Source organism: Phyllobates terribilis, unplaced genomic scaffold, assembly GCF_046119375.1.
Source record: "Phyllobates terribilis strain yellow unplaced genomic scaffold, ASM4611937v1 Scaffold_12__6_contigs__length_324123572, whole genome shotgun sequence".
NCBI classification, from domain to species: domain Eukaryota; kingdom Metazoa; phylum Chordata; class Amphibia; order Anura; family Dendrobatidae; genus Phyllobates; species Phyllobates terribilis.
Window position 1 is genome coordinate 144,646,090 of NW_027362772.1, and position 13,994 is coordinate 144,660,083.

A 13,994-nucleotide genomic window follows, 5' to 3' on the forward strand; every position below is an offset into this window, starting at 1 on the left:
CTCCCTTCTGTCCTTTCATCAGCCGTGCCCCACCAGTGACACTACTCCTGTCCAGCTGCCTCGGATCTTCTCTTGGGAGGGCTGGGTGCCCACTTCCCTGACCCTATGTGGTGTGCCTTTCTAGTAAGTGTAGTGAGGGGTCGCACCAGTAAATGATCACGACCACCGGTTCTTGGCTAAGGATTAGTCACCTCCACCAACTTGGGATCTGGTACCCTGTTCTGCCAACCCGTCACCCGTAATCTCCTGGGTCCTTAGGGTTCCTTCTGCCTTCGTGTCTCTGGGCCTCTCTTGGTGTTCTGTTCCTTCTTACTTTCCTTTCAGTTCCCTTCTGTTTCTGTCCTTTCCGCTGACTCTGGCCTTCACTCTAGGCCTGCCTCGTGGAGCTGGGCCCCGACTGAGCCACAGCTCCCTGTTAGCCCTCTCTGACTGAACTCCTTCTCTCCCCCAACTGTCTGTCTGTCTGAGATGGTGCCACCTTATATACCTCCCTCTCAGTGTATGAGCCCAGGTGACTTGCAACCAATGGGCTCCTACCTATGCCCAGAAACCGTCCCCTTCTGCTCCTACATCACTGGGTTTTCCTCCCCCCTCCCCACTCCAGCCAGGGACATGGCCTGTCGTGCCTGCATTACTGTACTAATGGGAGCACCGTTGAGCTGTCCCCCGGAAATGGGGTGTATGTGATGCATGCAGCTAACTGAGTCCCGGTCCACACACCATCCTTACCCGGGAGTGGGTTATCACACCTCTGGCAGAGGTGCAATACCCCTGTAGCGGCCAAACCCTCGGGGCGCTACACACAGTGCTCCTTGAGATGTTTAAAACTTGGTAAATATTTTTGTATCCAAATCCGGCTTTAAACTTCACCACAACAGTATCTTGAACCTGCCTGGTGTGTTCCCTGGTCTTCATGATGCTCTCTGCACTTGAAACAGAACCCTGAGACTATCACAGAGCAGGTGCATTTATACGGAGACTTGATTACACACAGGTGGATTCTAGTTATCATTACCAATCATTTAGGACAGCATTGGATCCTTCAGAGATCCTCACTGAACTTCTGGAGTGAGTTTGCTGCACTGAAAGTAAAGGGGCCGAATAATATTGCACGCCCCACTTTTCAGTTTTTAATTTTTTTAAAAAGTTTAAAATATCCAATAAATTTCGTTCCACTTCACGATTGTGTCCCACTTGTTGTTGATTCTTCCCAAAAAAAATAGAATTTTATATCTTTATGTTTGAAGCCAGAAATGTGGCAAAAGATAGAAAAGTTCAAGGGGGCCAAATACTTTCACAACGCACTGAATGTATCATAATAAATGACATCACACTTTCCCTTGTATCACAAGTTCACTGCCTGGGTGTAACCCTTGACTCGGGTCTGTCCTTCAAACCACACATCCAAGCATTTACCACCTCCAACTAAAAAAATATTTCCAGAATATGTCCTTTCCTCAACCCCCAATCTGCTGAAATGTTAGAACATGCCCTTATCTTCTCCCGCCTCAACTACTGTAATATGCTCCTCTGTGACCTTCCAACAGACACTCTCGCACCTCTCCAGACTATCCTTAACTCTGCTGCCCCATTAATCCTCCTCTGCCAAACTTTTTACTGGCTTCTAATTCCTAAACTAATTTGTTTCAAACTACTCACAATGATTTACAAGGCCGTCCATAATCTGTCTCCTCCACACATCTCCAAAATAATTTTCCGATACCTCCCCCCAAGTAATCTTCGGTCCTCATAAGACCTCCTTCTCTCCTCCATGCTTGTATGTTCCTCACCCAATCATCTCCAAAATTTTTCCAAGTATCCCCCAGACTCTGAAATTCAGTGCCTAAACACTTCCGATTGACTTCACATCTGACTTCAGGTGCTGCCTGAAGACTCATCTAATCAGGAAAGTCTACAGCCTGCAATAACCCAACTGCAACCTCACTACTACTGCTCCAACACGCCAACCTACTGTTTCCTTCCCCAATAATCTGTAGATTGTGAGCCCTAAGTGGCAGGGCTCCTTGCCCTCTACACCAGTCACTTTTAGTTTGTATATATGTATTGTGGTAGATCGGCTAACTCGGCTGCACGCGAAGGTAGACACGGAATGCTATCTCTTTAAATTTCTTATTGGTTTATTACAAAATGGCATAAAACAATGTAGAGTTCATAGAAATAAGCACGGCCCTTCTGGCATAACAGCAAAGCAAAATAAAAATGTACAGCACAGTCCTTATATCAGCCGAGTTTCAGACACTCAGGGTTAGCAAAACACAAGGTTCAGGTTAGCACAAAAACACAAGCTTCTCTCTCTGGAGCTAGCCTCTCCAGATACACTGAACAACACATGATTCAACAGGCTGGCTATTTATATGCCAGACCACACCCCAGAGTGGAGATATGGTGAATGACCTCCCACCCTCACTATGGTCGTTCACAAAAAACCAAGCCCTTTTAAAATGGCTAATTAACCCCTTTCAGCACTTAGTGTGCTGGAGAAAACTTCAAGGTTCCAAATCACTGAAGCTAATAGCCTCAGTGAAACATATCTCCCCTCCAGTACTCCGCCAGTGACTATGTAAACCTTCTTCACATGTACAGCTCCATGGAATTAACAGGGCTTTTATGGGCTAATGAGACATTATGGAGGAGCACCAAAGTCACATAAACACCCCATACACCATACACATGGGAGCTGTAGCCATACAGATTGGAGGATTTACTCACCCATACTATACTCATGCACACACCACTTATAGAATCTATTTTCTTGACAGTAGTTCCCAGGTCTGCATAACCTCAGTGAAAAATGCACATTTTATTCACAGGGCATCAACCGCACATTTATGCTACTTTTAAATGTGTATTCAGTGTTGGAATAAGGTTCTCAGACAGAGACGCAGTGTTCGGCAGGAAACACTTTTAATGGAGTTGTCACTGCCGGAAAGTAAATGAAAGATATTCACACTGATCTTACACAAGAGCCTCATACACACAGTTATACTGCGGCGTCATAGAACCTCAAGGGGCATGGGTTGGTGCTGTACTTCCGTATGACTCCGATACAGGTAATTTTAATGGGGTTGTCCAGACAAAATAACATTTGCTCAGGGGTTAAGTTATGTAAAACATAAACTCAGTCCTTTTCACCTACCGTCAATCACATGGATCCAGGCAGGTCGCCTCTCTGTGAGTGGATTCAACCGCTAAAAGAACTATGTACTAGGGAGCCATACAGCATCTGCACTCTGTCGTAGAGGCTAAATACAGGGGTTGCTGTCGCACCCAGACTCTGAAGCCTAGAGGAGCCTGTAAGGTTCCTTTGGCCCATATAAGTAGGCCAAAAGTATTAACGATCAGTGATAATTGGGCAATCTAATGAAGATTTCGCAATGAGCACATGAGCTTCAAGTTACACCACTGGCTACATGCACACTGCATAACCTGCCACGGTGCAATGTACAATGGGAAAAATAAGTATTTGATACACTGATGATTTTGCAAGTTTTCCCACCTACAAAGAATGGAGAGGGCTGTAATTTTTATCGTAGGTACACTTCACCTGTGAGAGACAGAATCTAAAAAGAAAATCTAGAAAATCACATTGTATGATTTTTACATAATTAATTTGCATTTTATTGCATGAAATAAGTATTTGATACAATAGAAAAACAGAACTTAATATTTGGTACAGAAACCCTTGTTTGCAATTACAGAGGTCAGACGTATCCTGTAGTTCTTGACCAGGTTTGCACACTCTGCAGAAGGGATTTTCGCCTACTCCTCCATGACGCGCCCCTGGGCCTGTGTCGCGCTGCGTTGCGCACGCGGGAGCTTACCCGGAGCCGGATCTCTTGAGGGTTGTAGTCTCGTGGCGGTGATCCGGTCCGTGCCCAGGGAGTCAGACTAAGTGGCGCTGTATCAGCGGTAGATGATGGACGACTACGCCACCCGTTGAATGCAGCTATGGAGCTGCCGCTGCAGGGCAGACTGCTGAGGCCGGTGGAAGGATGGTGCAGCGTGGATGGTATAACCCCCAACGGGAGGGGTATGGCCTCAGGGCAGCCGACGTGGATGATGGGGGTAGCAGGAACCACTCAGAGACGATGCGGTGTAGTTCAGGGTCTTTACTGGTGACAAAGATAGACCCTCCCGGAGTACTGGCTAGCGGTTGGGGCCTGGTCAGTCCTTGAGCAGATGGGATCTCCCCTGGCCAGGCGGAGTTGTAGGCCTCCCAAACTAACGATACTCTTCTGGCTACCTTGCTAGAAGCGAGTATAAGTAGCCCACGTCCCTGAGTGTACCGTGTGGTGCTCACCCGTATGGCCGGTGACTCGGGGCCTTCTAGTAGCTTCCGCTCCACGATGGCGGTGCTGGTCCCACGCGTGTGACCGTGCCTTCGGGTTTCTGGGCCAGAGGACCTGAAATCCCCTGCCTGACGGATTCTGCTGCTGGGTAGGAGTTAGTCCCCGCAGCCTCGGACTCCGGGTCCGGTAAGAAATCTTCTCAGTCAGGGCGAGCTCTGCAGCTGCCAGCCCCTGACTCCTTGTAACACTGCTCCCACAGAGCTCCTGATGTTTCTTCCTATGCTGCTTCTCTTCTCTACTTCTGGCATGGCCCAGGAGCTGGGCCCAGCCGGAGCCACAGCTCCCTGTCAGCCCTCCTGGCTCAACTCTCCCTCTGAACTCACTAACCCTGCCTCAGCCCCAGGTTTATCTAGGGGAAGTTCTTCCCCTCCCAGGACTGGGCAGGAGGTGTGGCATGCATAGGATTCCTGACCAAGAGACCTCCCACCTGCTCTCAGACATAACATTGCATTACTGTGGAAACCAGACCCCTGGGGTGCCACACTCCATACAGATCTTCTCCAGATCTTTCAGGTTTCGGGGCTGTCGCTGGGCAACATTGAGTTTCAGATCCCTCCAAAGATTTTCTATTGAGTTCAGGTCTGGAGACTGGCTAGGCCACTCCAGGACATTGAAATGCTTCTTATGGAGCCACTCCTTAGTTATATTATGTAAGAGCAGAAAAAAACATATGGCCCAATGGCCTAATTAACTATATAGTAACAAAGGATACAAAATCTTGAATAATGCTGATAATAAAGTACCGTATGATGCAAACAAAAGTGCCCCCAAACACAGTGTGATGCCCCACCTCCCTCAATTCTCCCGACAAAGAATGGTAACCCTACCACAGTATTATTCTCCAACTGTAATCCCCACACAGTCCTCCATACTGTATAATATCCCCAAAAAGTGCTCCATACGTATAACGGGGCCCTGCATTGCCTTTCATACAGTATAATTGCCTCACATAGTCCTCCATACAGTATAATGGCCCCACGAAGTGCTCCATACAGAATAATGGCCCCACATAGTCCTCCATACACACCAATAAGTCATATAGACTGAAAATCAATAAGCTACACCAATAAAAATAAGGCAGATAAACAACCACACAGCCCAGGTTGAAAATTGCCAAAGCTTTAATAATAACACATAAAAGCAAATACACACAACCATAATAAAATCAAAGACACACCACAGATGGAAAAAGTGGAGTGCCAGGACTAAATAGTATAAGGGATGACATTATAATCTGACATAGAGCTCCCACAGGTAATATGTAATGATAATATAAAACAAAGGGCATAAAGTACAAAAAGCAGCAAAAAATTATTGCATGGAAAATAATGAAGTTACCAAACAGATATTTCATATATATATTGATATATTAATATCATAAATGGCAGATCACATAGTGCTAATAAGATCAGTATATCAATATATGCAGTGACTCTACCTAAAAAATACTCCACTTTTTCCATCTGTGGTGTGTCTTTGATTTTATTATTGTTGTGTGTATTCGCTTTTATGTGTTATTATTAAAGCTTTAGCAATTTTCAACCTGGGCTGTGTGGTTGCTTATCTGCCTTATTTTTATTGGTGTAGATAGTCCTCCATACAGTATAATGGGCCCCACATAGTGCTCCATACAGAATAATGGCCCCACATAGTCACCCATACAGTATAATGGGTCCCACATAGTCCTCCATACAGTAAAATGGGCCCCACATAGTCCTCCATTCAGTATAATGGCCAAACATAGTCCTCCATACAGAATAATGGCCCCACATAGTTCTCCATACAGTATAACTGGCCCCACATAGTCCTCCATACAGTATAATGGGCCCCACATAGTCCTCCATACAGAATAATGGGCTCCACATAGTCCTCCATACAGAATAATGGCCCCACATAATGCACCATACAGTATAAGGACCCCACGTTGTGCTCCATACAGTATATTTAGCCCCAGAGTGCTCCATAGAGTATAATGGGCCCCATTTAGTGCTCCATACAATATAATGGGCCCCACATAGTCATCCATACAGTATAATGGCCCCACATAGTCATTCATACAGTATAATGGCCCCACATAGTCCTCCATACAGAATAATGGCCCCACATAGTCCTCCATACAGAGTAATGGCCCTACATAATGCACCATACAGTATAAGGACCCCACATAGTGTTCCATACAGTATATGTAGCCCCACATAGTCCTCCATACAGTTTAATTGGCCCCATTTAGTGCTCCATACAATATAATGGGCCCCCACATAGTCCTCCATACAGTATAATGGGCCCCACTTAGTGCTCCATACAATATAATGTGCCCCACAGAGTGCTCCATACAGTATAATGGACCACACGTAGTGCTACATACAGTATAATGGGCCTCACATAGTGCTCAATTCAGTAAAATTGGCCCCATATAAAAAAATAAATATTCACCTCTTCCCATTGGGGGAATGATGGGATCGGAAGTGTCAGCTGAATCTCCATCCTCCATCATTGCTTTCAAAAGTATCGGTATCTAGGATGCCTTTATAGTTCAAAGTGCGATGCTGGGCAAGAGACCCACAGGCCAAATACGCTCAGGGGATCTGCCCAGCATCGTGGGCCAAATATACTCAACCCGTGCCAGAGTTTGACATATGTGGTCGAGATGTAGCTAAAACGATCATAGAAAATGAAAAGAGGTAGTATTGTGAGACCCACTTGTTGGTGTTTCCTTCATGGAGCAGAGTACCATACCAAACGCTCCAGCAAATTCCCAGCATTCAAACATTTATAACCGGTCATATGGATAGGTCTATTGTAGGAAAACCTCTGTAAGCCAAACTTATTTATCTGTCTGAAGTCAAAATGTGCCAAATGTATAATAAGCCTCTTAATAAATTTGGCACAAATCTTGTCAAGTACCCTCTTCACGTTGGTTGGCTTAAAATCCCCAAGTCTTTGGGCCCAATTTATCAAAGAAATCTGGCATGAAAACTTTGAAAAGACGCAAAATTTAGGCATAGAGGATGCCCTCTTGTCATCATTGCAGGCCCAGGTATAAAAAGATAATTAGAAGGATCTCTATACTGTCCCCTCATATATGTGTATATGTGTACATGAGTGGACATTCACGTAAGACTTGGGAGAAGCCAGCGCAAACACTGTTGGAACACACCCCACACTGGTGATGCGTACAAGTGGTATTTTACTTGGAGGAAACATAGGGATTCAGAAGGGGTTGTATAAATAGTTGACAATCCTTTTATTCATGATCACGGACGGCAATTCTTTACTATAAGAGCAGTGAGACTGGAGCTCTCTGCCACATGATGATGCTGTAGGAGTGGTGGAGATGATGTTCTACTCTCCCACACTCTAAGTGGATAAATTTTTTTTATAGTAATGTATGTTATCTGAAAGTTAAACCCCCTGGGGCTGCAGTTTAGCCTAAAAAGGGTTAACTGTAACGGCTGGCCCAGATCGGAGAGGGGGATCTGGGTGTAATTGCCAAGTTCAGGAAGTGTTGAGTTCAGTTAGGAGAAGTAATAGCAGTTTTCATAAGCAGTAGGCTGCTAAGGTCAACAAGAGTCTGTTACTCGGGGCAGTGGACTGCCATAGAACCCTTCCGTGCGAATCCGTCTGTCAGCCTAAGGACTTCGCGATAGATGTCAGGGCCTTTGGGCGCACAAAGCCTGCGGTGCTGCAGGGAAAGATGGACTCATACTCTAAAAGGCAGGAGGTAATGGGATCCGGGTTCACTACTAGTGGTGGAGAAGAATTCCTAGTGCTAGAAGAGTTAGCAAGAGGGATGATCTACCTAGACCGAGAACTAGGGCTGAAGTTATGTTCGGTACCTATGGGAAAGACTTTATCCTGTTGTGCCCTATCCTACATGCTCCATTGTAATGGCCGTATACTGCAAAGTAAAAATTTGACTGTTTTAACATATTTAGTGTCTCCTGGATTGTGTGTTGCGAAGGTTTTGGAAGATGAAAACCTGGAACCAGTGGAGGACCATGGCCCACAAGTAAGTGTGATGCACCCCACACACCGCAGCACACTGGGACCGGGACACAATTTTCCTGTAGGGTACCAGAGCATGCAGAAGCAGCAGCTCGCATATGACTACTTCACTCAGGCACCTTAAAATGTAATGGTTGCTTCGCTACAAAAGTTCAAGGAAGACCTGGATGCCTTTCTTGATAAATATAATATCAGAAGTTTTGGGTACTAGATTCTGTGATTGGACATTGATTCTGGGAACTAGTTTGATTGACATATGTGGAGTCGAGAAGGAATTTTTCCCTTAATATAGAGTAATTAGCACCTGCCTCGTGGGTTTTTTGCCATCCTCTGAAACAATATGTTAGGTTATAGGTTGAACTCAATTAACTTATGTCTACCTTCAACCTTAGAAACTATGAAACTAAGAAGCTCAGCCTCTGGGGGCTGCAATTTTTATTTGCTGGTGTAAAGGTGTCAGAGCATGACACTTACACACTGAAAATACAGCAGCCAGAGGAGACTGCAGTGGGCATCTGACCATGTTTCCTATACTGTGGCTGGATAAGCTCGCATGTCAGCGTAATTGCATGCCGAAGTCAGCTGCCAGCTCCTGCGTTGGCTACACAAGGGGACCAGGATGGGGTACATTATACAAGGAAGGGGACCAGAAAGGGGCACATTATACCAGGAATGGGACCAGGATAGGACACATTATACTAAGAAGGAGCCCAGGTTGGGAGACATCCCAGGAAGGGGCCCAGGATGGGGGACATTATATCAGGAAAGGAACCAGGATGGGGGACATTATACAAAGAAGGCACCAGAATGGGGGATATTATACCAGTAAGGGGACCAGGATGGAGGACATTATGCCAGTATGGGGGATATGATACCAAGAAGGAGCCCTACACATGTTTTTGTTGCATATTTTTCCCCACTCAATAGAATGGGTGAAGTACACTGAAAGAATATGACAATATGCAGATTTTAATCTGCTGCAAATTTGCAAGGAAAACATATACAACGTGTGCATGAGAATGCAGAAATCTTTCACTTTGCTTGTACTGTAAAACGTTGCATATTTCCACATATCCCATATTTTCACATGTTCCACATGTTCCATATTTTCCACAATAAACTGGTGCAGGAAAAATGCAACGCATGTACGTAGCCTTCAAATGAATTGGGGGGGAAGAGTCACAGAGACTCTTTATATATTTATATCTATTGGATGATGGAAATTATAGTTAATGGGGGGCACAGTACCCACGGATCTATTTATATTTTGAATAGTGTGTAGTTAATAATATATTAATGGTGGGGTACATATAGGTATTCAGGGGCCCAGTAGATTTTATTAAGGAAACAAATGTATATATTCAATATATGTGACCTTGTTATTTTCAGGGCTGCGGTGATCAATATGGCAAGACAAGTCGTGACTGGGAGATGTTGACATGAAGGTCTGACCAGATGGAGAAGAAACAGAACATGACTCTAAACTGACGAGACGTCAGAGGTCACTGGATGTAAATATTGTTCTGTATCTGTACTGTATGACTTGGAGTTATTCTGTTTGTAAAACCACTTCACCTAGGCCACATTCTCACATTTGTGTACAGGTTCGTTGCCATAAAAGGAGAGTGGCCAAAGTACATTTCTTGCACTGGGGTCCCAAGTTGTCAGTGTCCACCCCTGGATACTGGACACTGAAGTGTCCTGCAGCTATTGTCTGTGCCAATCTGTCTGTTCTGCAACAACCTGGGGTAGACATATTGGCCTGAGATGCCAAAAAGGACTGCAGCTGAACATTTTTTCCGAGCATGCCGAAGATATTCGGTTAAGACTCGAGCGTGCTCAGATAACTCCTTATCCGAGCATGTTCGCGCAACTCTAGTTCCAATCCATGTAAAGGCTCACTCACACCACTGCATTAATCGGATGAGTGCTATTCGATTTCTTATCGGATAGCACTTAGCCCAATGTTATACTGCGGAGCAGTGCTGGTCAACGTTTTTTTCTCATACTGATTCAGCATGAGACTAAAAATCGCAGCATGCTTTGATTTGCCATGTAAATCGGTCGTCACTCGCCCATTCAAGTCTATGGGTCTGTGGAAAACATCGGACTGCACTAGGATAACATCTGAGTGCAGTCCAATTTCCACAGGCTCACAGAATGGGGAAGGTGGAAAAATTTTGTTCTCCATGTTCTTCTCACCGAGAGAATCGGATCACACTATGCTCACATTCGGATCGGAGTTTGACCAGAGTGTCATTTGCATAATCAGCCCGATTCTCTCGGATGAGACAATCTACCATACGTCTGTCTAACCAGAGCCTAAATGTAATACTCAACACTCCACTATATGAGCAGAAAATGTGATTTATTGAAACAATCCAGAGAGAATAATTTTAACGTTTCGATCCCATTCATGGACCTTCATCAGAATAAATTAGATCGCAGGAAGAGAAGAGATATGCCAAAATAGAGACGTGTGAATAGCGCTGTGGTATTACCCATAGTGACGGACGTCGCTTATACTATAGTGCTATCCCCACATCTCCATTTTGGCATACCTCTTCTCTTCCTGCAATCTAAATTATTCTGATGAAGGTCCATGTATGGGATCGAAATGTTAAAATAATTCTCTCCAGATTGTTTCAATAAATCTTACAGCGGAGTGTCAAGTTTTACATTTAGGCCACTGCCCCACTATCAGTATTTAGTCAGTATTCGGTCAGTATTTTTTCTCAAGAGTGGCAGCCAAAACTATGTGAGGAACAATCAGAGAAAATGTATAATAGAAACAAGTCACCCACTCCTGGTTTTGGCTCCCGCTCCTGAGAAAAAAGACTGACCAAATACTGACAGTGGGGCCATGGCCTTACACTGAGAAAAGTAGTATCCATGAATTTTCAGATAGAAAAGAACAACAAAATAAGGTAATACTAGCTGATTAATATAAAGTGGGTACGGAAAGTATTCAGATCCCTTTACATTTTTTTGGTAAATTCTAAAAAGTAAATTTTTTTCCTCATTAAAGTACACTCTGCACCCCATCTTGAATGAAAAAAAACAGAAATGTAGAACATTTTGCAAATTTATTAAAAAAGAAAAACTGAAATATCACATGGTCATAAGTATTCAGACCCTTTGCTCAGACACTCATATTTAAGTCACATGCTGTCCATTTCCTTGTGATCCTCCTTGTGATGGTTCTACTCCTTCATTGGAGTCCAGCTGTGTTTAATTAAACTGATAGGACTTGATTTGGAAAGGCACACACCTGTCTATATAAGACCTCACAGCTCACAGTGCACGTCAGACCGAATGACCTCAAACGAACTGCCCAAGGAGTTCAGAGACAGAATTGTGGCAAGGTACAGATCTGGCCAAAGCTATAAAAAAATTTCTGCATTATTCAAGGTTCCTAAGAGCACAGAAGCCTCCATAATCCTTAAATGGAAGAAGTTTGGGACTAGCAGAAAGCTTCCTAGACCTGGCCGTCCAGCCAAACTGAGGAATCGTGGGAGAAGAGCTTTTGTGAGAGAGGTAAAGAAGAACCCCAAGATCATTGTGGCTGAGCTCCAGGATATGCAGTAGGGAGATGGGAGAAAGTTCAACAAAGTCAACTATCACTGCAGCCCTCCACTAGTCGGGCTTTTATGGCAGAGTGGCCCGACCGAAGCCTATCCTCAGTGCAAGACATATGAAAGCCCGCATAGAGTTTGCTCAAAAACACATGAAGGACTCACAGACTATAAGAAATAAAATTCTCTGGTCTGATGAGACGAAGACAGAACTTTTTGGTGATAATTCTAAGCTGTATGTGTGGAGAAAACCAGGCACTGGCCATCATCTGCCCAATACAATCCCAACAGTGAAACATGGTGGTGGCAGCATCATGCTATGGGGGTGTTTTTCAGCTGCAGGGACAGGACGACTGGTTGTAATTGAAGGAAACATGAATGCGGCCAAGTACAGAGATATCCTGGATGAAAATCTCTTCCAGAGTGGTCTGAACCTCAGACATGGCCAAAGTTTCACCTTCATACAAGACAATGACCCTAAGCACACAGATAAAATAACAAAGGAGTGGCTTCAGAACAACTCTGTGACCATTCTTGACTGGCCCAGCCAGAGCACTGACCTAAACCCAATTGAGCATCTCTGGAGAAACCGGAAAATGGCTGTCCACCAACGTTCACCATCCAACCTGACTGAACTGGAGAGGATCTGCAAGGAAGAATGGCAGAGGATCCCAAAATCCAGGTGTGAAAAACTTGTTGCATCATTCCCAAGAAGACTCATGGTTGTACTAGCTCAAAAGGGGGCTTCTACTCAATACTGAGCAAAGGGTCTGAATACTTATGACTATGTGATATTTCAGTTTTTCTTTTTTTAATAAATTTGCAAAAAATTCTATATTTCTGTTTTTTTCAGTCAAGATGGGGTGCAGAGTGTACCTTAATGAGAAAAAAATGAACTTTTTAGAATTTATCAAATGGCTGCAATGAAACAAAGAGTGAAAAATGTAAAGGGGTCTGAATACTTTCCGTACCCACTGTATATAAAGGCATTAGTGACCGAATGGAGGAAAAAAGAAAACAATACAGCGTGGTAACTTTAATTTTGGATTTCACCATTGATTGTGGTGGGAAAATCAGCTTATTGTAATGGGAACAATTCGAACATATTAGCCCTCTCTCCATTACTATCCTTTTCCTTTATATACATGTATTGACATAAACATGTATTAGGAGCTTATTGGACTTTTTTAGCTTTTTTTATATCTTCTCTTTTGCTTTGGTCTTTCATGACCAAGCTCCAGTCCTTGCGTGAAGTTAGAGGAGCTCTACTTCCACCCCATTTCTGGGGTCTGGATACTCCCCATTCATCATTATATCCGTCCCTGTGTAGGGGAGAATAATATGAGTAGAGGGGAATGTGAGAGGAAGAGTATGTGAAAATCAGGCTGATTTCCTAGGTCTTTGCCGTGAATCATGTGTAATTATATTGTCTTTTTTAATTTTTTGCACTTCTCCAGTCATTAATCAGATCATCGTTGCTTACAAACCTGCATGATCATTTATGCTATGAATGAAATCTATGTGGTTTAAAGCATGTGGTTCTTTGTTTTGGCTCTTGCTATGAAATATATATACTGTACGGATGTCTCATGTAATTCCCATTTCCTCTATGCACAGAATACATTCAGCTCACACATATTCTATTTGCATGTCTGCATGATTTTCCAGGATAAGGAAGCGATGCATTACTTACCTCCGCACAAGGCATTCCTCCGCCAGCCTGCAGGCCTGGGCTTAGCTCCTTTTGCAGGGGGCTGATTCAATATACTCTCTGGCAGCTGAGAACAGTGCTGCAGTGTGAGCATCTGAACTGAAGTCTATTAAATCAGACCAGGATTATGTGATAGTGCGCGTCTGCATGTGCTTTACTAAGCCAAAAAAATCACAGCAATTATAGGAAGAATGTATTTGACGTAAGGTTAGATAGTGTCAGTGCATACTCGATTTATAGCGCAGGTGCTGTCATCTGTTAACACGTTTCTTCTCGTCTTTGGGTTTATTTCCAAAGCATCACTCATTGCTGGAGTTTTTAATAAAAAAAAGA

At 43.9% G+C, this 13,994-nt stretch overlaps 1 protein-coding gene across 1 annotated transcript in view; it reads right to left on the bottom strand.

Annotated features, from left to right (window-relative positions):
• LOC141172290 (BAR/IMD domain-containing adapter protein 2-like) overlaps positions 1-13,769 on the bottom strand; it is a 200,227-nt gene extending 186,458 nt beyond the window's left edge. The window contains exon 1 of the mRNA XM_073656318.1: positions 13,644-13,769. The gene's annotated coding sequence lies outside the window, so the exon portion shown is untranslated. The remainder of the gene's footprint in view (positions 1-13,643) is intronic.
• Positions 13,770-13,994: the final 225 nt, after the last annotated feature.